Here is a 25,922-nt window from a genome sequence, read left to right as displayed (position 1 = left end):
AGACTAGAGTTGCATGAGGAGAGACTGGCATTGGTGGCTCTGGAGAGAGAGCTGAAGAAACTGCCACCGGGATCCTTGTTTTCTGAGTCACTCTCCCACACCGCAGATGTCATCTTCCTTACATGGAGCACTACCCTCCATACAGCATCAGCCTGGGAGAATGCAATAGCCCTATCCTCTGGGCTCCCTGTCACCCCACTCTTCGGGAGCTTGCTCTCTGCTGAGGAGTCAGCTGTATGGGCCAGGGCGTAGAGGTCTGGGCACTCAGGAGGTATCAATAACTGAGTGGTGTGGCTTTGGGGTGGGGGCCATCTCCACTTTCCCATAATCTGACTGGTGCCTCCCCCTCACAAGAGATCTGCTGGCCCTGCCATCTTGACTATTGGTGGCTCCACCATGCCAACATCTGAGCACAATCCAGGATGAACTGAGTTGTGTGGCTCTGGGGCAGGGGCCACTTACTCTCCCTCTTCCCAAAAGCCTGACCAGCTCCCCCTCATGGAAGATCCACTAGCCCCATTCTCCCAACTCCCAACAGCCTTGCCCTGCTGAGATTAGGCTCATGGAAGAATCTTGGACAGATGAATTTTATGGCTCTAGGACCAGGGGCATTTTTCCATTGCACACTCAAACAGTCCAGAGCTTTCCCTTCACACAGCCAAACCTTGGTCTGTTGGGGCCTCATAAACTATAATAAACTATGATAAACTGTAATAGCCTCAACCTGATGACGCCCTGGGACCCCACCCCACCACAAAGGCAGCCAGTAGGTGGAGACAAGCAGAGGCAGATCTTGGGATGCCTTGAGACTTTAGCTGATCTTCCCCAGGCCCAGTGCTGGTAAAAGCCAGCTTTGTTACACATCTTGGTCCTTCCCACACACAACCAGGATCAGCGGAGGCAACTACAAACTGTGATTACTTTGTAGCACCAAAAAGGTTCCCCAGGACCAGTCACAGGCAGCATCTGACATTGACCAGATTTGTTTTCTGTCTTATAACCAAGGGCTTGCAGAAGAAGCCACATTAAGACTGGTAAGAAAGGCAGAGACACAAAAAAGGCTGATCCCACTCCCATGGCCAGTGGCTAAGATTCCAGAGTCCCTCCCAAGAGGCCCCAAAACCAACACACCAGTGGCCAGCTTCATACAACATCAGAGCAGGATCCAAATAGCTTCACAAGTGGAATACCCAAAGGGAGACCTCAGTAGGCACCAGACCCTGTGGAGGTGAATTCTGCTCCATGTGGCCAGCACCTGAACAGCAGTACCTCAACTATGGTTGGCATTGATCCTCACAGTAAACCAGCCTGGTGGTCAACCCCATACACAAATGGACCAATAGCAATCAAGACTCAATTACACCAGGAGTTCCCACATAACCCACACAAGGAACATTCCTGGAGCACCCAGCTCAGGTGATCAAGGAGACTGTGCCCACTGGGTCCCACAGGACACCTACTATATAAGACAACCTTACCAAGACTAGAAGACATAGGAGATCTACCTAATACATAGAAACAAACACAAAGAGGCAGCCAAAATGAGGAGACAAAGAAACATGCCATAAAAGAAATAACAGAAGAAATCTCCAGAAAAAGAGCTAAATGAAATGGAGGCAAGCAATTTATCAAATAGAGTTTTAAAAAAATGGTTATTAGTATGCTCAAGGAACTTAGTGAGAACTACAACAGCTTAAAAATGAACATAGAAACCATAAAAAGGAACCAGTCAGAAATAAAGAATACAATACATAAAATAAAGAATACAATATATAAAATAAAGAATACACTAAAAGGAATAAAAAGTAGGCTAGAAAAAGCAGAGAATCAATTCAGCTATTTGGAAGACAAGGTAGCACAAAAACACCCAATCAGAGCATTAAAAAGAAAAACAAATTTGTTAAAATGAGGATAGTTTAAGGGACTTTGGGGACAACATGAAGCATAACAACATCTGCATCATAAGGGTACCAGAAGGAAATAGTGAGAACAAGGGATCAAGAACCTATTTGAATAAATAATGACTAAAAACTTTCCTAACCTGATGAAGGAAAATGACACAGAAATCCAGGAAATGCATAATATCAAACAAAATGAACCCAAAGAGGCCCACACCAATACACATCATAATTAAAATGGCAAAGGTTAAGCACAAACAGAGAACCTTAAAAGCAACTAGAAAAAGACAGTTACCTACCAGCTGGTTTCTCAACAGAAACATTTTAGGCTAGAAGGGATTGGCATGAAATATTCAAAGTGATAGAAAGCAAGGCCATACAACCAAGGCTACTTTACCCAGCAAGGCTATCATGCTACCTGATATCAAACTATACTGCAAAGTTGTAGTAATCAAAACAGCATGGTGCTGACATAAAAATAGACATATAAATCAACAGAACATAATAGAGAGCCCAGAAATAAACCTATGACTTTATCACCAATTACTATTTGATAAATGAGGCAAGAACATACAATGGGGAAAAGATAGTCTATTCAATAAATGGTGTTGGGAAAATTGGACAGATATGTACAATAACATGAAACTAGACCACCTTCTTACACCATACATAAGAATAAAATCAAAATTAATTAAAGACTTAAATGTCAAGCTCAAAACCATAAAAATCCTAGAAGAAAACATAAGCACTAAAATCTCAGACATTTATTGTAGCAATATTTTTTCTGATATATAGGGTGGGGCAAAAGTAGGCTTATAATTGTTCATATGGAAAATAATACAATAATAATACAAGAAAAACTGTGTTTTGCATACTCACAATTATAAACCTAGTTTTGCCCAACCCTGTATCTCCTCCAGCAAGGGAAACCAAAAAAAAAAATAAACCAGTGGGACTAAAGTAAACTAAAAAGGTTTTGCACAGCAAAGGATATCATCAACAAAATGAAAAGACAACCCACTGAATGGGAGAACATATTCGCAATGATACATCTGATAAGGTGTTAATATCAGAATTCATAAAGAACTTATACAACTCAACACCAAAAAAACAAACAATCCAAGTAAAAATGGGAAAGGACCTAAATAGACACTTTTACAAGAGGACATATAGATCACCAATAAACATATGAAAAGATGCTCAACATCACTAGTCATCAGAGAAGTGCAAATTAAAATCACAATAAGATATCACCTCACACCTATCAGAATGGCTATCATCAATAAATCAACAAACAAGAAGTGTTGGAGAGGATGTAGAGAAAAGGGAACCCTCATGCACTGTTGATGTAAATGAAGATTGGTGCAGCCACAGTAGAAAGCAGTATAGAGTTAACTCAAAAAATAAAAAATAGAACTGCCTTATGATCTAGTGATTCCACTTCTGGATATGTATCTTAAGAAACCCAAAACACTGATTCAAAAGAATATATGCATCCCTATGTTTATTGCAGTGTTATTTAGAATTGGAAGCAGCCCAAGTCCCATCAATAGATAAGTCGATCAAAAAGCAGCGTTACATTTACACAACAGAATACTACTCGGCCATAAAAAAAAATAAGGAAACCTTACCATTTGCGACTTCATGGATAGACCTGTAGAGTATTATGCTATGTGAAATAAGCCAGTCAGAGAAAGACAAGTACCATATGATTTCACTTATATGTGGAATCTAATGAACAAAATAAACAAAATAGAAACAGACTCATAGAGACAGAGAACAGACTGACAGCTGTGAGAGGGCAGGGTGTTTGGGAGGCTGGGTGAAAAAGTTGAAGTGGTTAAGCAAAAGAAACCCACAAACTCATTTACACAGATAACAGAAGGGTGATCACCAGAGGGAAAGGAGGGTGGGAGGGGGTAGAAGAGAGTAAAGGGGGGATAAAAGGTGATGGAAGGAGCCTTGAGTTGGGATGGTGAACACATAATACAATATACAGATGATCTATTATATAACTGAAACCAATATAATTTTATTAACTATGTTACCCCAATAAGTTCAATTAAAATTTTTAAGAAATAAAAATTAAAAAGAATACTATAACACTACTGTAAAACATATTTTAAATCTACATGATTGATATATTTCTAATACGCATGTAAATATATGTGTATATTTAAAATTTTGAAAAGTATATAGCAAAATGGCAACAGAAATACATTTTTTTGATCAGTATTTTCCCAATATTTTCAACAGAATTTGTATAAATTTTAGGTAGCCAAAAAATGCATTGACACAATTTTCTTAAGATAATTTTCATCACAAAATCTTAGTTTAAATTTATATATGGGATATCATAATAAGAGCACGTGAAATTGATTATATGCTCTACTAAACAAGGATGGGAAATTAATCAATTTTATAATGTTTTATCAAATGATGAATATATACAGTAAGGGCCTTAATATTTCTTACGCTGATAGTCACATATAAATACATATCCATCTGACTCAGGGGATTTTGTCAAACCTCCTCCATTATTAAAGGTGCCTCTTTTTAAGACTTTTATCCATGACACAGCATAGAAGCCTTAAATTCACATTCTATATAGATCAATGATTCTAAATTCCACAAGGACTCAATGTCTGTTCTGTGTCACAGGACTCAGATCAGAAAAACAGATGAATTCTATTTCCATCACAGATGCGCTCTTGATGGTTTTGGTCTGCTTTGATACTCTGACTTTACTCCTGAAATAAGATAAAAGCACTATAAAGGTGTTTCCTGTTTCATCCATCATAGTGATTTTTCTTGTTGGTACTCTTAACAATAATCCTTGCAGAGTACATATACCTCCCTAACTACATTTTGGAATTTAGCCAGGTTTTCGCTATCAAAAGACAAAACAGGCAAGTACATTTTACTCATTACAGTTCCAGGCATTCTAATTTTATAGAGGTTAATACTACCTTATTTTTTAAATTAAAACACAGTAAATAATACTTGCCAGAATTCCGTAAGATCAAAGCATACAAAATCATTCATTAGGTGACCTTTTAATTGTGAAAATACTAAAGTTAAATGCAATTTTTCAAGATTGGTAAACACTGGTATTTTCTGAAATAGCATGTTAAGTTAGTGATGGAACAGTGAAATATACTAATCTTCCAAATAAAACTTTAGCTTGTTAATTAAATGTTTCATATAAACAGAATGGTTTAATGATTTAGAATAAATAGCCCTACATAGGAGTAAAATTACCTTTAAAATTATTTAAACATTGCCACGCAATCATGTCAGAGATATAAACATATAATTAGATAATTACCTCTAAAGTCTAAAACAGTTATATTTATGCTCATGTCATTACAAATGTAATATTCTAAACTTGGCTACTACAATTGATCACAGTTAAATTACATATTTCTGAAATGAAACCACCACTAATTCTCAGATTAATGAAAACTAAAGAAAACACATTCAGAGAGTAAATATTTGATTACCCTTTAAGGTGTAATGTACTACTTGCTAATTTAAAAATGGGCCTATTGAAACAAGAAATAAAAGCATTCTCAGAGTTAACCATAGAGTGCTTGCAATTAACATATATTTGGGTCATATTTATAGTGCATGCAAAGGAAATAATTTTTCTAATAGAAAAAATTTTACTATTATCACCATCAATAAACATCTCTAGGTTATACTAAAGTTCCTTGTTTATGGGTAACACAAACTGCTGAGACTCTCTAATGCAAGGGCAAATGCTAAAATTTATACAATCCTTGAACCCACAGTCCACAATGGTGGTTTATAAGATTACAGAGAACTTCTTCAGTGAAATACAAGTCATAAGATTATCAAATTCCATGTTTATATTATATAAAGTATTTTTAGCATATTATCAATTAAATTAATTCCAGCAACTAGACTCTCATTTAACAGTGGCAAAAATCAACTTAAGCCCTATCTGGTTTGGTTCAATGGATACAGTGTCAGCCCTCGGACTGAAGGGTCCCGGGTTCGATTCTGTCAAGGGCACGTACCTCAGTTGCAGGCTCGATCCCTGCCCCCAATTGGGATGTGGGTGGGAGGCAACCAATAGATGTATCTTTCTCACATCGATGTTTCTCTCTCTTTCTCTCTCTCTTTCTCTCTCTCTTTCCCTCCCTCCCTCCCTCCCTTCCACTCTCTACAAATCAATGGAAAAATATCCTCGGGTGAGGATTAACAAAGCAAACCAAAAAAAAATCAACTTCTATATTTTATGAGGCATAATGTAAATGAATGTCATTTACAAAATTCCAAATAGTTTACATATACTTGAAAACTCTGGTTTTAAGACTGAAATGTGTATTTCAGACTAAATCATAGCTTTATTTAAGGATGGAGTATCAAGAGATCAAATGCCAACCATAGCTGAATAAGGTTAAATTAGAGGAGAGATTTGACTTGTATATCACTGAGAAGCATAGTAGACAGTGTAGATTTACTTGGCCTATGATGTTCCACAACCAAAAGTTCAAAAAAAAATCTTTATAGACTTACATTTTAGTGAAAAGGAAACGGAGATTATGGGGAAAGTTGATGAAGATGAAAGAAAAGGCAGCCTAAAGAAAATTCCATGTAAGTAATACTTCTTTACAAAAAGCAAGACAAACAAATAGGAAGCCAGGGCAGGGGACAAAAAAAATCAAAACCAGATACCCAAACACCCTCTAACTATAAGGGACTTTAATATTGCAACAAAACCAAAGAAAGAAAGAAACCCAGAAAAGTCATATACATTGATATTCAAGCTACCAGGAAAAATATGATTTCAAACATTTTTTAAAGCAGTTTTGTAGGTCTATTGATTCCTTTTGCACATTTCAAGGTAGAAGAGTTACTTTGTAGTTGACTCAATAACATAACAAAGATCTCACAGGAATCTGGATTTAACAAGAACCCTGTCTGTTTTTTAAAGAAAATCTAAAATAAGTTACAGCTCAAACTAACTGAAATAAATGGTATGCAAGTACATGTGCTTAATATACAATCTACTTATGCAATAATCCCATTTTTCTTCCAAAGCATAAATCAATAAATCTTTCCTGCTGCACTATAAATTCCAAGGTCATGGACAAAGATGTTTATTAGTATAATTACAATGTGGAAATAATGCCATTAAGCCTCCAGTTCCAGGTTTCATAAATTAATAGAAACAGAAGATTAAGAAAGTGTCAAGTATGGTTTTAATTCTTAGGCACTAAAAAAAAGTCCTGGGGTAGCTCTCTTCTTTTACATGATCTAACTTCTGGTTTCACTTTAATTTGATCTTTGAAGTTACTAACATATTTTTTATTGCTTTCTTTTATTTTTATTTTATTTTTTCAACTACAGTTTACATTCAACACTATTTTGTATTAGTTTCAGGTGTACAGCATAGTAGACAGACAATCATATACTTTACACAGTGATTCCCCTTAAAATATTTCAAGTACCCACCTGCCACCATACATAGTTATTGCAATTCGATTGACTCTATTCCCTATGCTGTACTTTATATCCCCATGACTATTTTGTAACTACCAATTAGACCTTATTAATCCCTTCACTTTTTTCACCCTGCCCCCAAACTACCCTTCCCTCTGGCAACCATCAATCAGTTCTCTGTATCTATGGGTCTGTTTCTATTTTGTTTGTAGTTACTAACATTTTTTAAAAGTACTTGCAGAGTACAATTTTATGATCATAAAAATTAAGATATGGCCTTAAGAAACGATGGGGAAAGAGCCAAAATTGCTAAATGGCTGAAAGGAATTCATTTATAATATGTACAATGAATCATTCAACTTTTTTTTAATCCTCACCAGAGTATGTTTTTTATTGATTTGAGAGAGAGAGAGAGAGAACAAAAAAACAAAAACAGACACCAATTGGTTGCTTCTTGTATGTGCCCCAACCAGGGACTGAACCAGAAACCTAGGTATGTGCCCTGACTGGGAATTGAACCTGCAACCTTTCAGTGTACAGAACGACGCTCCAACCAACTGTGCCATACCAGCCAGGGCAACGATGAGAGAGAATCATGGATTGGCTGCCTCCTGCAAGTCCCCCACTGGGGATCGAGCCCACAATCCGGGCATGTGCCCTTGACTGGAATCGAACCTGGGACCTTTCAGTTTGCAGACCGACGCTCTATCCACTGAGCCAAACCAGCTAGGGCAATTTTTACACAATTCTTGAACAGTGTTTGAAATCTATCTTTATAGAACTACAAATATGCACAGTATCAATAGGTTCTTGATTGCCCTTCAATATCCAATGGCTTCACTTTCAACTCCCAATAATAAGCAGAGAATCAGTATTTCAAAGAAAAAAGTTTTTGACATTATGTTCAATGACTCTGAGTGCATGATTTCACAAGAAAGAGAATTGCATTAAATGAGAATATCTAATTGCCAAAGTCTGCATTTCCTATTACTGTGGACTTTATTATCATTGGAAATTACTGAAAAGACCAGGTAGTTGTTTGGTGTGGATTTGTTTAGGAAAATCTCTTTTTAAATATGCTTTCTTTCTAATAAACAGCAAATAATAGTACAGAACTTAGAAAATAAATACCCCTACTTCCTCTGTTGCTAGAGAATATATGAATTATAATGCCATAGAGGTAATTTGTGTACCCTCTGATTACAGCATATCTGAAACGTTTAAAGGTAAAGTAAATCTCATAGGATCATCCAGAGCTGATGGCTCTTTCATGTCTTACTTCTGAAAACTTTTCACCACCACAGAAACAAACAAACAACAAAACACTTGGTTGTAAGGATGTTTAGTTTAAACTAGATACTTAATGGCTTAGTCACTTATGAAAATATAAAAACTATCCCAAACATCATTCCAACAGGTCTTTTCTGGGTACTACCAATAGTATCACTGCTTGAGGACGATTGACCCAGTCAAATCTCAAGTCTATAGGAACACCAACTCTTCTACCAAAAACAACAGATAAATTTATTAGTCTTAACAATCTACACAGACTTCCCCAATCTCACTCATTTAGTAGTGAGCCTCTTTAGATATTTGCTACTATTATGATACACTAGAGACCAGGTGCACGAATTCGTGAATGGGTTAGGTTCCCCTGGCCTGACCAGCCTGGCCGACCCGCCCCCAATCAGGGACCATCAGGGCCAGGCCAGCCAGAGGGAGGGGCCACGGGAGGTTGGCCGGCCGCCTCCCCCCCACATCAGGCTGATTGGGGCTGGCCAGCTGGGGGGAGGGACCGAGGGAGGTTGGCTGTGGGAACACACTGATCACCTGGAGGCAGCTCCTGCATTGAGTGTCTGCCCCATGGTGGTCAGTGCACATCATAGCGACTGGTCAACCAGTCGTTCCAGTCGTTTCGGTTGTTTGGTTTTAACAGTCACTTAGGCTTTTATATCCTACCTAATAAAAGAGTAATATGCAAATTGACCCTAACTCCGCTACACCCACAAGCCACGCCCACCAGCCAATCAGGAGTAAATATGCAAATAAACCCAACCAAGATGGCTACAGCCACAGAGAGCAGGAGGGAGGCTTGGGTTTCCCCGGTAACAAAGGAAGCCAAGCTTTCCACCTGGCCTAAGCCTCCACTCAAGGCTACAAAGTTTCAATTATAGAAGGTAAACAAATCTAAACTGAAATGGCGGCAGCCACTGAGCTGGAAAGAGCAGGAGGCAAGGGTTGCCCCCGGCAATGGAGGAAGCAAAGCTTTCCGCACACCCTGGCCAGCCCAGGCCTCCGCTTAAGGCTACAAAGTTTCAATTATAGAAGGTACACAAACCTCAAAAGAAATGGCTGCCGGCCACAGAGCAAGCAGGAGGCTTGGCTCCACTCCAGGCTACAAAGTTTCAATTGTAGAAAATACATAAATCCCATATACCAGGGCGTCTGCTTGGGTCGACAGGGGGCGTGGCCGGCCTGCAAACCACCACAGGCCCTTCACCCAGGCCGCCCCACACCCCAAGGGAACCCCCACCCTGATCCGGGACACCCTTCAGGGCAAACCAGCTGGCCCCCACCCATGCACCAGGCCTCTATCCTATCTAATAAAAGAGTAATATGCAGATTGATCATCACTCCAACACACAAGATGGCTGCCCCCATGTAGTCAAAGATCCTGCCCACATGTGGACACAAGTTGGCCGCCACAAGATGGCCAGCAGGGGAGGGCTGTTGGGAGGGACCAGACCTGCAAGGGAGGGCAGTTGGGGACAATCAAGCCTGCAGGGGAGGGCAGTTAGGGGTGACCAGGCCAGCAGAGGAGGAAAGTTGGGGGTGACCGGGCCTGCAGGGAAGGGCAGTTGGGTGGGACCCAGGCCTGCAGGGGAGAGCAGTTGGGGGGGACCAGGCCTGCAGGGGAGGGCAGTTAGGGGTGACCAGGCCTAAAGGGGAGGGCAGTTAGAGGCAAACATGCTGGCAGGGGAGCAGTTAGGCATCAATCAGGCTGGCAGGGGAGTGGTTAGGGGGTGATCAAGCTGGCAGGCAGAAGCAGTTAGGGGCAATCAGGAAGGCAGGCAGGTGAGCAGTTGGGAGCCAGCAGTCCTGGATTGTGAGAGGGGTTCCAGATTGGAGAGGGTGCAAGCTGGCCAGAGGGACACCCCCCGCCCCCGTGCATGAATTTTGTGCACCGGACCTCTAGTATATAAATAATTCTTACATGTAGCTTTAACATAGTTCTCACATGTACTTTAAATATAGTTTTAACACATATAACAAATCTCTTGCATAACAAGTTTTGCACTGTCTTCCTAGTAAGAGAGAGAACATATGGTAAGTCGATTCATAGCAATTTAAATTTTACATGCTTTAGGCCTTGAAATCAGTAACTTTCATGGTTCCCTGGTTATCCAATCTTACAACTTCGGATCTTTTGTCTCTCTGTTTCATCTCATGTATTTTCAGAATCATGGCTTTCAATTCAGACATATAATGAGAATGAAAACTTTAGAGAGTTAGACAAAGCAGGAGAAAAGTAAGTGCCTTCCATCTCTTTAATTATTTCTCTAGATACAGTAAATAATTACCACCACCCAAGTCTGAGAACCCAAGAGATAAAGAAACATTTTAACAACAGACTGGCCTAAAATCTCAATGCCATGTGGATAATGACTATCCTATATAATAATAAAGAAATATATTAATTATCCGTTACTCCGTAACGTAACAACCAGTTTAGCAGGCTGCACGCGCAGCAGGCTCGGGTGGGTGGGCTGCGGCAGCCGAGAGACGTGAGCCTGTGGTGCCTCCTCTGGAGTTGGGGAGCTAATGACGGAAGGGCTCTGGTCCTACTCCAACAGCCCTCTCCAGCAGGCATGGGACTGCTGAACCCCAGGCCAGGCCTCTGGTCACAGATCCACAGGTTCGTGGAGACCGACTCTACCAGGCCGCCCGGAGGCCATGAGGCTGGGCCACAGGGTGCCCGAACCCAGTGCTGGTTCAAGACGTGAAACAGAGAGGAGGTGCAGGAGGAAATCCAGAGAATGGGATGTGGGGGTTCAACACTCATGCCCTTTGGGCTTTGTCCTTCTTGGCCCGATCTGAGGGGCGGCTCCTGGGTGACGCCGTGGCTTCGGCAAAGCGGCCAGCCAGGAGGCAGGCAGCCCAAGGGGCACAGAGCGGCGCCGAGGTGGGGTGCACCAGAGGGGGCTCAGGCCCGGGCAGGGGGCCGGCGGATGGGGATCTCCTTCGCCCACAGAGAGCGAGGTTCTGCAGTGGCCCCAAGACGCAGGTAGGCCCAGCGGAAAACAAGAGGCGATGACTGCCGGCGTGGAAGGACGCCCGGGAGGAGGGGAGCGGACCTGCAGCCCTGAGGCGGGGGTTGAGGGGCGCCGCACTGCCGGGTACCCCACTGCGGCAGTTTGGCGAAGCTCCCAGTGCTAACTTGAGAGGCTCCTGCTCCTGCTCCTGCAGCAGCCCAAAAGCAAGCCTGCGCCCGCCCCACCCCCAGTTCTCACCCGCCCCACCCCATGGCAGCAAGTGCCTGCATGGTGAGTGAGAAGCCTACCACCTGCTCCCTAGAAGGGGAGGGGGACAGTAAAGAATGGGGGCGGGGCAAGGGAGAGGAAAGAATGTGGAGCATTCACGATAAAGAGGTGCTTGAGAATGAGGTTCAGAAGCCTGACGGGGAGGTTTGTTCTGTTTGCCCCAGGCTGTCCCTTGGATGGGCGGAGAGCACTGCTGTGAGGGCTCCCTGCGTGCTGAGTCTAGTTCTGCAGCCAACTGGAATTGGCCTCAGTTTCCTGGTCTGTAAAATGGATTAAGCGTGTCCCAGTGCCTTCGCTGACTTTTGAGGGCCAATTGAAGTACTATATAAAGAAAATGAGGGAAGAAGTGAGAAAGAAAAGGAAGGGCGAGCAACACAAAAGAAAGACTGGAAGGAACCTGTAAACCTATTGTCACTTAAATAGGGAATATAGTCAATAGTATTCTAATGATGGTATGATGCCAGGTGGGTACTGAAAATATCGGGGACCACTTTGTAAAGTATATGATTGTCTAACCACTATTCTGTAACTAATATAAATCCGGAAACTAATACAAAATAATATTGAATGTAAAGAAATGAAAATAGGAGTGAAATTTTTACAAATTTCAAAGTTTAAATAAAGGCTTTAAAGGAAGGAAGGGGGAGAATAAAAATAGTGTTTTTCATTTTACCACTTTATTGTCTTTTCAGTACATGAAAAAGACAGTTGTCTTTATATGGTGCTTTTATACTTTTCTAAGTCATTATCTCATTTGATGTTCAGGGCAACTTAAAGACAAGATAATTATCCCCTCCACTATTCAAAGAAAGGAAATCTTGGTGTCTGGTCCCAATGATTCAATCATCAAGCCCTTATTGTACAGCAGGGTTAGTGAAATTTTCTGTGAAGGGTCATATCGATACTAATAAAAGCACTGGGGGCAATCAGGCCAGCAGGGGAGGGCAGTTGGGGTGATCAGGCTGGCAGGGAGCAGTTAGGTGTCAATCAGGCCAGCAGGGGAGCAGTTAGGGGGCGATCAGGCAGGCAGGCAGGCGAGTGATTAGGAGCCAGCGGTCCTGGATTATAAGAGGGATGTCTGACTGCCGGTTTAAGCCTGATCCCTACAGCCTAAACCAACAGTCGGACATCCCGTGAGAGGACCGAGATTGGAGAGGGTGCAGGCTGGGCTGAGGGACACCCCCCCCCCGCACAAATTTTGTACACCGGGCCACTAGTCTCATAATAATACTGTTAGCCATGTTGGAATTCAGGCAATGACTTGACCACTAGGCTGTCAAAGTAAATAGTGCATTGAAGTACAATGATGAGTCTAGGGATAGACAACAGTAAAGAATTAATAAAATGATACACACAGATATCCTATCTAATAAAAGAGTAATATGCAAATTGACCACACCTCTGCTACACCCACAAGCCATGCCCACCAGCCAATCAGGAGTGTGTATGCAAATTAACCCAACCAAGATGGCTGCGCCCATGGAGCGAATAAGAGGCTTGGGTTTCCCTGGCAATGGAGGAAGCCAAGCTTCCTGCACACCCTGGCCAGCCCTGGCCTCCACTCAAGGCTACAAAGTTTCAATTATAGAAGATAAATAAATCCCAACAAAAATGGCTGCGGCCATGGAGTGATGGAGGAAGCCAAGCCTTCCACCCACCCTGGCCTGCCTTGGCCTCCACTCAAGGCTACAAAGTTTCAATTATAGAAGATAAATAAATCCCAGATACCAGGGCCTCCGCGTGGGTCACTGGGGGCGTGGCTGGCCTGCAAACCACCACAGGCCCCTCGCCCAGGCCACCCCACACCCCAAGGGAACCCCCACCCTGATCCAGAACACCCTTCAGGACAAACCAGCCAGCCCCCACCCATGCACCAGGCCTCTATCCTATTTAATAAAAGAGTAATATGCAAATTGACCATCACTCCAACACACAAGATGGCTGCCCTCATGTGGACACAAGATGGCCACCACAAGATGGCCAGCAGGGGAGGGACCAGACCTGCAAGGGAGGGCAGTTGTGGGCGATCAGGCCAGCAGGGGAGGGCAGTTGGGAGGGACCAGGCCTGCAAGGGAGGGCAGTTGGGGGAGATCAAGCCTGCAGGGGAGGGCAGTTAGGGGTGACCAGGCTGACAGAGGAGGGAAGTTGGGGGTGACTAGGCCTGCGGGGGGAGGGGGGGGCAGTTAGGGGCAATCAGGCTGGCAGGGGAGCAGTTAGGCATCAGAGTAGCAGGGGAGTGGTTAGGGGGTGACCAGGCTGGCAGGCAGAAGCGGTTAGGGGCAATCAGGAAGGCAGGCAGGCGAGCAGTTGGGAGCCAGCAGTCCTGGATTGTGAGAGGGATGTCCAAACGCCCATTTAGGCCCGATCCCACTAAATGGGTGGTTGGACATCCCTCAAGAGGTCCCAGCATGGAGAGGGTGCAGGCTGGGCTGAGGGACCCCCCCCCCCATGCACAAATTTCGTGCACTGGGCCTCTAGTTTGTTTCTTAACAGGATAGAAATCAGCCAGTTTTCTTCAAGAACTTTGCTCTTTTCAGCTTTTTGTTTTAAATCCTCATCCAAGGATATGTTTTTATTGATTTTAGAGAAAGAAAGAAACGGGGAGAGAGAGAGAAACATCCATGTGAAAAACATTTATGGGTTGCCTCTTGCATGCACCCTGACCGGGGCTCAAATCTACAAACCTAGATATGTTCCAACAGGGAATCGAACCCACAACTTTTGTTGTATGGGACAATGCTCCAACCAATTAAGCCACCCAGCTAGGGCTCAGCTATTTTAATCAAAGATTTTTATTAATTACCACAAACAAACAAACAAAGAAAATCCTGTGAAATTCTTAATTCTAATCCAGACCTTAGCTAACTAAAGCACAGACTTTGTCAATTTAGACCAAAAGATCATGTGAATCAAAGTACTTGCCACCACCTAGGGGCAGCATCCACCAACTGTTAGAAGTGACCTAAGGGCAAAGAGCCAATAGAAGACTCCCATGCAAATGACAAAGACCACACCCATCACAAGTCATAAAATAGATTTCTAACAGTATACATTATGATACACATACATGCATACATTAAGATATACTAGTACATACATGTATAGTTTATACATTTACATAAAATTAATATATAAGTAGAAATACAATTCTATGTAAAATTGTTATACATTATATAAACATAAATTAGCTACTAGTATTAGTATAAGTAATTTATTTATATAAAAAGTATACAGTCATATAGTATGTGTGTATACATATAACTGAGTGTGTCCATATATGTATCTATATCTGTGTATACAGTAAGTCCTCACTTAATCTCATCCATAGGTTCTGTTACTTTAAGTGACATATATTAAAATAAATTTTACTGCAGGCTAATTGATATAAATAAGAGTTAAATTCCCTTGGCACTTCATCAACGTTATAATGAAACATTGAACAAAATTATTTTATTGAGGACCTGCTGTGTATATATGAATATGATTTAAAACTGGAAAATCAATGTAACTTTTATATAATAATATGAAAATTCTGATAACAAATAGTACAATTTCTTTTTGTAAAGCTCAGAAAAGAATTTTCTCTACTGTGTAGCCTGAATAATTTAGAATATGATTAAGTGGCTTGCTAAAAGAAAATCAGATTCATTGCTATTGTGTTTTCTTAAAGTGGGCAACATATGACAGGTAATAGAAACATGCTTATTTTCAAGTCTAGAAGTAATAATATCTGTTCTAAAATGTAAGATGCTTAATTTTTTTTTACCGTCATGAAAATATTGTTACAATACGCAAAGAAAACATATAGCACCTATTAACTTTCCTTTTAAATAGGTGTGAAGCAATTTACTTTTCTTAAATATAAAATGGAAATTTCCTGCTGTGATATATTAATATTACAATTTTCAACAATAATACTTTTTAAAGATATTAAGGTCCCAAAGAAAGGCCTTTTAATCGATATTAAATGTATTTGGCTTTTATATAAAGCAACTTGATCATGTGTATTGTCAGGTTCTTTGCAATTATTTTTGTTTCTTAATCTACATGATGCAAGCAATATTACTTATTTCTTAAAATGTTGAAACTGTTAAATAAAATAATATGAAGTGCCTTATAATGTGTATAACAAAAGTGTATGCTCAGAAATGTTAGTTCTCCCTCTTCTCTGAAACTACACTACAAATAGTAAATTAAGTTTACATAAAATTATTTGAATAAAAAACACCTGTGTGGTGGGAATTCATTGTTCCTTTTTATGCTCCGTGCAAAACAAAACAGTATCTGTCACACTGGCAAATGTTCTTGGTTTTGATTTGCTGTTATTGATATCTTAATGATAATGCCTAATGACATCCAATGCTGATGAGAATGGGGACAAGCAGGTGCTCTTATGCACCCTTTCAGATGTAAGTACCAATCTAAATAAATATGCATACCCTTAACACACACACACACACACACACACACACACACACACACACACACACAAACACACACACCACTCAAACTATATTTTTGAACCAATAAATCTGTTTCTTGAGCTCTGCCCTGAGACTATAAGCAGCTATGTAGTTAGACTTAATTATAAGATGCTCATCTTAATTTTAATAGTAAAAAATAAACAGTTTGAATTCCCAACAACAGGAAAATAGTAAATACATTTCAGCACATTCATAAAATGGAATATTGCACGGTTCATTACAACAAGGCGTTTAAATCTACACTAATAAAAGAGTAAGATGCAAATTGACCGTACCTTCGCGATGTCCAACAGCCAATCAGGAGTATGCAAATTAACCCAACAAAGATGGCGTGTTAATTTGCATATGCAGGCACTGAGTGACCGGGGGCAGGGTGGGATGCTTGCGTCGTCGCCATGGCCATGACGCAGGCGTTCTGCACCACCCAGCTCCTCCAGGCCTCTGGGCAGCGTGGGAAGACGGAAAGGCAGCTCCAGCCGGAGCGAAGGCAGTGCCGGCAGCCAGGGGAAGGAAGGCCCATTCTTGCACGAATCTTCGTGCATCAGGCCTCTAGTATTCTTAATAAATGTCAATTCCATTCTCCCAGTTGCTGAGGATCATCCTTGATTCATCTTTCACACTTCACATCTAATAAAATTAGCAATTACTTATGTTTAACCTTCACAAAGCAAATATATCCAGAATTTCACCATTCTTTATTCCTACCACCCTGGTCTAAGCCACCATCATCTCTGGTCTAGATTATACTGTTAGCCTGATGGGTCACCCTGTTTCAACCTACAGTCTAATAAATCCTAAAATGATGTGAATGTAAAAGTAAATCACACCGCTCTATACACACACAAAAACAAAAACAGAAAAACAAACAAACAAAAAAACAGGATATAAAACTATATATAGCACACTACCAGTTATATTTGCCAAAATCTTAATAATGTTTTTATATGGGTGACAATGGAATTATATATACTTTTTTGGTTTTTTCTATGGTGTTGTTTTTCCTTTTTTTCTGTATTTTTAAAGTTGTTCTTACTGTGAGCATGTTTAATTTAAAAAATAATGTTTATAAAAATGTTTAGACAAAGTTGAACTGTATGCTTCAAAATACTATAGCAGTATATACATATTTTAAGTAGTACTTAAAATATCATCTAACCCAAAGCTAGTACTCAATTAAGAAACATAATTCTAATCTCAGATTACTACTCACTGAGGACAAATTTAAATGTGGAAAAAGGTATTTTAAAATTACTTATGAGAACATACAATTGGGGGGGGATTATGTCATAAGTTTAAAATGAAAAGGTATTTTTTATTTTATTATATATTTTTCTGTTGTTCAGTCTAACAAAAATGGAAATAACTTTTTATGAAGCCTTTAGCTTCTAGCTTGAATCTTGTCTGTTAAATTACTATTTTTTAATGATGTGAGAGCTGTTGTTTTCTTAATTCTTTTTTTCTCTGACCTTGAAATATAATTGACTACTTTAAAGGTCTCAATGGTATAAGTCATTAGGAAGATAAAAATATATGTGATTAAAGTAAAAAATGATAAGACTTAAATTAAGTAATGATGTTAATAATCCTACATTATGAAAATGGGTTATGTGATAAATTTTAATTATTATTATAATCAGGGTTTATCAACTAAAAATGGTTTAAATTCTTTAAAGTGAATGAATTTTTAAAAGTTTACTAGAGAAAATACAGCTATAATACAAAATTATTAAATGACTTCACTGCAACATTCATATACCCTCAGAGTTTGGGAATAATTTTATTAATAATATAAAGGTTAGGGCATTTTTTTAAATAAAAAGAAGGTAAATATTCATAAAATGTGACCCTTCACAATTACTATGACTCCAAAAAATCTTTGCAAATTATTCCATTTGAAATTTGAAAAACATACTCCTTTTTCTTCTTGCTTCCTCTTTCTCATTCATATGTAATTACGTTTTGAGAGTGAAAAATAATAAAGCACAAAGGTCATTTTCTATTCAAATTAAGATAAAAGCAATAAAAAGCCAGAGCAGCTACAAAAGGTGAGGAATGAATGATACAAGGTGCTAAGAGGAGGCATGAGTCTTTGAGACCCTTCGAGGCTGCTGCAGCTCGATGGGATAGAAGTAAACAGATGACAGAAATGATGATGAAAAAGGCATGTGAATAAAATCTGGATCAGAGTTAGACAAAACTATCTGGGAGACTTGTGAATAAATCCTTGATTTTTTCCATAAGCCATTCTCTCTCAACCAATGTCTAGGATTTTCATGGACAGGATTACAAAATTGTGACAATTCAGAGAATTTAAGATTTTGTACTAGTTTCAGAAGCTCTCATCCATTATTATATCAAAAATCCCACTAAGCACTAAGATGTCTGTAGTCCTTTTAATTAAATTCACTATATCCCCACAAAACCAAAATACCATACTTCCCACACAGTATAGGCTCTAATATATGTATTAATTAGAAGACCAAAGTTTATTTTTGAAGAAAGGTAAGTCAGGAGGTGGTTTTATAACTTTTTAGAAAGATTCTTTGTTTTATCAAGTGATCCTATAAATATAAAAATACTAGAGGCCCGGTGCACGAAATTCATGCACGGGGGGGGGGGGTCCCTCAGCCCAGCCTGTACCCTCTCCAATCTGGGACCCCTCGAGGGATGTCCGACTGCCCATTTAGGCCCGATCAGAGTGGGATCGGGCCTAAATGGGCAGTTGGCTATCCCTCTCACAATCCAGGAATGCTGGCTCCCAACTGCTTGCCTGCCTGCCTTCCTGATTGCCCCTAACAGCTTCTGCCTGTCAGCCTGATCACCCCCTAACCACTCCGCTGCCAGCCTGATTGATGCCTAATTGCTCCCCTGCCAACCTGTTTGCCCCCAACTTCCCTCCTCTGCCGGCCCAGTCACCCCTAACTGCCCTCCCCTGCAGGGTTGATCGCCTCCAACTTCCCTCCCTTGCAGGCCAGGTGCCTCCCAACTGCCCTCCCTTGTAGGCCGGGTGCCTCCCAACTGCCCTCTCCTGCTGGCCATCTTGTGGTGGCCATCTTGTGTCCACATGGGGGCAGGATCTTTGACCACATGGGGGCAGACATATTGTGTGTTGGAGTGGTGGTCAATCTGCATATTACTCTTTTATTAGATAGGTAGAGGCCTGGTGCAGGAGTGGGGGCCAGCTGGTTTGCCCTGAAGGGTGTCCCAGATAAGGGTGGGGGTTCCCTTGGGGCATGGGGCAGCCTGAGCAAGGAGCCTATAGTGGTTTGCAGGCCAGCCACGCCCCCTGGCGACCCAAGCAGAGGCACTGGTATCTGGAATTTATTTACCTTCTACAATTGAAACTTTGTAGCCTAGAGCGGAGCCAATCCTCCTGCATGCTCCACCGGCAGCCATTTCTGTTTGAGTTAATTCACCTTCTATAATTGAAACTTTGTGGCCTTAAGCAGAGGCCTGAGCCTGGCCAGGGTGTGTGGAAAGCTTTGCTTTCTCCGTTACCGCGGGCAACCCTGGCCTGGTCTCTCCAGCTCCGTGGCTGCCGCCATTCTGTTTGAATTTGTTTACCTTCTATAATTGAAACTTTGTAGCTTGAGTGGAGGCTTAGGCCTGTCAAGGGCAGGTGGAAAGCTTGTTTCCTTCTGTTACCTGGGAAACCTTGCTCTTGGTGGCTGTAGCCATCTTGGTTCAATTTATTTACATACTCGCCCTGATTGGCTGGTGGGCGTGGCTTGGGCTGGTGGGCGTGGCTTGGGTGTAGCAGAGGTATGGTCAATTTGCATATTTGTCTATTATTAGGTAGGATTTTAAATTTTTCTATAAATGATCAGCACACCAAGTATGTTTCAGATGTGATTAAAAGTTATCATAATTTAATAGATACCTAACTTTTCCCAGGAAAAATGCAAAACAACTATAACTATCACCTTAATCTAAACCTAAATGATTGTCATTCTTAATGTCAAACTTACTAGAGAGATAGCAAAATTATAAAAATCTTCATTCATAGAAGCAATATCATTTCAGACAAGTCCTTCAGTTCCTCCTTACTCTAAAATATTTTTTTAAATAACACAAACCTAATGCCCATCAGCAAATGAACAACTAAATAAATGGTGCCATTTACAGAATGGAGTCTTATAATTAGAACTAGAAGCCCGGTGCACGAAATTCGTGCACGGCGGGGGGTTGTCCCTCAGCGCAGCCTGTACCCTCTCCAATCTGGGACTCCTAGAGGGATGTCCGACTGCCCGTTTAGGCCCGATCCTGGGTGGGATCGGGCCTAAACGGGCAGTCGGACATCCCTCTCACAATCCAGGACTGCTGGCTCCCAACTGCTTGCCTGCCTGCCTTCCCGATTGCCCCTAACCGCTTCTGCCTGCCAGACTGATCACCCCCTAACCACTCCGCTGCCAGCCTGGTTGATGCTTAACTGCTCCCCTGCCAGCCTGTTTGCCCCCAACTTCCCTCCTCTGCCAGCCTGGTCACCCCTAACTGCCCTCTCCTGCAGGGTTGATCACCTCCAACTGCCCTCGCTTGCAAGCCTGGTCCCTCTCAACTGCCCTCCCTTGCAGGCCGGGTGCCTCCCAACTGCCCTCTCCTGCTGGCCATCTTGTAGTGGCCATCTTGTGTCCACATGGGGGCAGGATCTTTGACCACATGGGGGCAGCTATATTATGTGTTGCAGTGATGATCAATCTGTATATTACTCTTTTATTAGATAAGATAGAGGCCTGGTACACGGGTGGGGGCCAGCTATTTGCCCTGAAGGGTGTCCCGGATCAGGGTGGGGTTCCCTTGGGGCGTGGGGCGGCCTGAGCGAGGGGCCTGTGGTGGTTTGCAGGCCGGCCACGCCCCCTGGCAACCCAAGTGGAGGCCCTGGTATCTGGAATTTATTTTCCTTCTACAATTGAAACTTTGTAGCCTGGAGCAGAGCCAAGACTCCTGCTGCTCCCTCCGGGGCGGCAGCCATTTCTGTGGCAGTTAATTCACCTTCTACAATTGAAACTTTGTAGCCTTAAGCAGGTGAGCCCGGCCAGGGTGTGCGGAAAGCTTTGCTTCCCCTGTTGCCGGCGGCAACCCTGGCCTGCTCTCTCAAGCTCCATTCTGCCACCATTTGTTTGAATTTGTTTACCTTCTATAATTGAAACTTTGTAGCTTGAGTGGAGGCTTAGGCCTGCAACGGCTATGGAAAGCTTGGCTTGCTCTGTTACCTGGGAAACCTTGCTCTCTGTGGCTGTAGCCATCTTGGGTTGGGTTAATTTGCATACTCACCCTGATTGGCTGGTGGGCGTGGTTTGGTTGGTGGGCGTGGCTTATGTAGCAGAGTGGTGGTTAATTTGCATATTACCATTTTATTAGAGAGGATAGTTTGGTGGAGTGGGAGTGGGGGGAGGAGAGAAAAACAAAGAAATCTTTGCTTGTTCCACTTCTTTCCATACTACATTTTCCATATTCACTTGTCTATAGTTACCAATAATAGAGAGGTGTGCTATAACTAAGAACTCTAAGTCAGTGAAGAGAACATACTTTGAAGGCAGGAGCTACAGTTAGAGTTCTTAGGGAATTTTATAACTATTAAACTAATTCCATTAATTCAGGATCAACAATAGAATGACCTTATCTTTCTTAAACACATATACTTAAAGATTTTATCTTTGTCTTTGTCATCCTATACTCTCATTACTATGTTTTAATGTGTGTATTTGTTTTTTTTTATCCTGCTCACAATACAATGGGTTCCTTTAATCTGAGAAGTTACTCTGTCTTTAAATCTATAAAAATTTTCGTCATTCTTGCTCAAAATATTGCCTTACTCTGATTCGGTTTCTGAACGTTTATAACAAATTATCCTATTTTCGCTTTTATTAAATAAATCTCATTCTCTTTTTCTTTTCTATTAACTTCCTATTACCCATCACTTTGTCCCTCTGCAGAGCATTCTAAGTGATTTCCTCAGCTACCTTCCAATCCACTGATATCTTTCCATCTATATCTACCCAATATTCAAAACATTCACTGAGTTTTTCATTTCAATGATGATTTTCACTTCTTGTCTTAAAATTTCTATTCATACCTTATTTCTCAGAACATTTAAAAACATTATTTAAAATATCTTTTAAACTACCTTTCAATATTTTAAATAGCATTCCTACCACCTGAGGTGCAAATTTTCTCATCTGATGTACAAGTCATTTCTTTACATGCTTTGTAAATATTGAATTTCCCATTAAAGTCTCTAGTGTGTTCTCTGAAGCATCCCTATTGAATATTTTAAATTTCTTTCTATGAGGTCACACTGGTTCTACAAGGGTTGAACCATTTTGAGGATAATTCTCAATTGAACACTCAACCACTGAGCCACACCTGCTGGGCTCCTTTACTCTTAATACAAGAAGGGTCTTATCCAAAATCTAGCTGTATCATAAAGAAAGGCCATTTTGAGCATCAAGGCCAAAGTATGATTTATAAAAACTACTAGAGGCCTGGTGCACAAGATTCGTGCACTCGGGAGGGTCCCTCAGCCCGGCCTGCCCTCTCACAGTCTGGGAGCCTTCAGGGGATGTCCGACTGACGGCTTAGGCCTGCTCCCAACGGGGAACGGGACTAAGCTGTCAGTTGGACATCTTCAGCGCTGCTGCGGAGGCGGGAGAAGCTCCTGACACCACCACTGCGCTTGCCAGCCGTGAGCCCAGCTTTTGGGCTTCTGGCTGAGCGGCACTCCCCCTGTGGGAGTGCAATGACCACCGGGGGCAGCTCCTGAGTTAAGCGTCTTCCCCCTGGTGGTCAGTGCGCATCATAGCGACTGGTCATTCTGCCGTTTGGTCTATTTGCATATTACCCTTTTATTATGTAGGATTACATATAGAACAAATGATTAAAAACAAAACCCCAAATGTTAAAAGTGGTCATTTTCAAATTATAAATAATTTGTTTTTCCTTCTGTATTTTTCCATATCTTTATTCATGATCTTATTTTTGTTTTTATAAGGAAGAACAAGAAATATACTTTTTTAAAAGAAAAATGATACATAAAAATACTATTCATTCAAGCATTATTGAAAAACAGAAGAATATTATCAAGCATTTACTTGCTTTCCAAACAGTATTTTAATTAATTATCATAAAATTTCTGGAACTTAAGTATCATTATCTCTAATTTTGCAGAAGAGGAAACTGAGGTTCAGAAAGGTTAAATTATTTGCCCAAGTGACAGAACTGGGATTTGATTTCAGACATACTTGTTCCAAGGCCAGTGCTTTTTCTACTGAATCATGCTGCCTCCCACAAGAGAGCATTTTCACATTACCACCTGCTACTTCTAATTAAGAGGTAGTAATTAAACAATTCTCCACTCCTGACAACAATATTTAAGCTACAGGCATTTTAAATAAATTAATACAGCTTTTTATCTGCTGGAAGATACTATAACTAAACACAAACGACAAGCTATTGCAAAGAGAAAAGACTCCAATATGACATAGTTATATGCTTATTCAAAGCATGGTTAATTATATTATACTAGAGGCCCAGTGCACGAAATTCGTGCATGGGAGGGGGTGTCCCCTCAGCCCAGCCTGCACCCTCTCCAATCCGGGACCCCTTGGATCGGGCCTAAACCGGCAGTCGGACATCCCTCCCACATTCCTGGACCGCTGGCTCCTCATCACTCACCTGCCTCCCTGCCTGGTCACCCCTAACTGCCCCCCCCCTGCTGGCCTGATCGCCCCTCACTGCCTCTGCATGCTGGCCTCATCACCCCTAACTGCCCCCCCTGCCGGCCTAGTTGCCCCTAACTACCCCCCCATCAGCCTGGTCACCCCTCACTGCCCCCCCTGCCAGCCTAATTGCCCCCAACTGTCCCTCTTGCCAGCCTGGTCGCCCCCAACTGCACCCTCCATGTCAGCCTGGTCGCCCCTAACTGCCCCCCCCACCGGCCTGGTCACCCCTTACTGCCCCCCTTGCCAGCTTGGTCACCCCCAACTTCCTGCCTCTGCCAGCCTGGTCACCCCTAACTACCCCCCCTGCCGGCCTGGTTGCCCCTAACTGCCCTCTGCTGCTGACCAGGTTGCCCCCAACTGCCCCCTCCCTGCCGGCCTGGTCGCTCCTAACTGCCCCCCCCATCGGCCTAATAACCCCTCACTGCCCCTCTGCCAGCCTAATCGCCCCCCCAACTCCCCCCACTGCCAACCAGGTCACCCCCAACTGCCCCCTCCCTGCTGGCCTGGTCGCTCCTAACTGACCCCCATCGGCCTGGTCGCTCCTAACTGCCCCCGCATCGGCCTGGTCACCCCTCACTGCTTCCCTCTGCCGACCTGGTCGCCACTAACTGGCCCCCCACTGGCCTGGTCACCTCTTACTGCCCCCCTGCCAGCCTGGTTGCCCCCAAATGCCCCCTTCTGCTGGCCTGGTCACCCCTAACTGCCACCCCTGCCGGCCTGGTGCCCCCAACTGCCCCCCCTGCTGGCCTGGTTGTACCTCATGGCCCCCCCTGCTGGCCTGGTCACCCCATGCAGCCTGCTGTTCAGTCATTTGGTTGTCCCTTACTAACAGGTGTGAGGGTCAATTTGCATATCACCTCTTTATTATATAGGATGTTAATGGAACATGAAGCATGAAACTGTTGTTCAATGACCAATTTACTTATAGAAATGTTCAACTTGATTAGTAATCAAATAAATACAAAAAGTAACAATGACATATTGATCAAATTGGGGAAGGGGGAGGAATTTAAATAGTCAAAGCCAAGTTAGGTAAACAGTGAAATTCTCATACATCTTAGGAGAGAATATAACTGGTAAAAATTTGCTATAGGCCAAATGATAATATTTACACTAAAACATATGTGGCTTTTGACCTAGTAATTCTCATCTAGGAAATTACCCTGAGGAAATAATCATAGCTATGTAAATAAAGATTTAGCTACAGGGTTGCTCATCTTAGAAATATTCCTAATAGCAAGGAAAAAAATGGAATGAATCTAAATCTACAATAATAAAAAATCAGGATAATAATTTTAAATTAATGTTTCTAAAAACTAAATCCCAGTTTCAATATTTATAGGTCAGGATACCCTAATCAACTCCACTGAGATCTCTCTCAACTTATCAAAAATCAATGGGAATAATAGTACCTATTTCACAAGGTAACTTAATAATGATATAAAGTAATTCATGTAGAGACCACAGCACAGAGCCTGACATATGTATGCTATGAATCAATAATACACATAGGTGGTGGTTAGGAAAGCAGATGTGAAGTCTGACTCCCTCAGTCTACCACTAATGGTTGTACAACTTATGCAACTTCTTTATATCTCAGTTTTCTCATTTACAAAATGAGAATAATCTCACAGAGTTTGTGTGAAGATTATATGACAGAATTGTTTATAAAGTATTTAGCACAGTGCCTGACAAACAGGAAGCTTCTCAATAAATTTTGACTATTTTATTAGTAGTATTAGTATTTAGCTATTAACCTTTTGCACTCGGATGTCGAGTGTGACTCGACACGGTTAGCATCAGTAGCAG

General features: G+C 41.8%; 1 protein-coding gene across 4 annotated transcripts in view; it reads right to left on the bottom strand.

Annotated features, from left to right (window-relative positions):
• CCDC171 (coiled-coil domain containing 171) overlaps positions 1-25,922 on the bottom strand; it is a 253,621-nt gene that overhangs the window by 96,997 nt on the left and 130,702 nt on the right. The window lies entirely within an intron of this gene.

This window comes from Cnephaeus nilssonii (assembly GCF_951640355.1).
Source record: "Cnephaeus nilssonii genome assembly, chromosome: 14".
Classification (NCBI taxonomy): domain Eukaryota; kingdom Metazoa; phylum Chordata; class Mammalia; order Chiroptera; family Vespertilionidae; genus Cnephaeus; species Cnephaeus nilssonii.
This window is presented reverse-complemented; position numbering and strand designations above follow the sequence as displayed.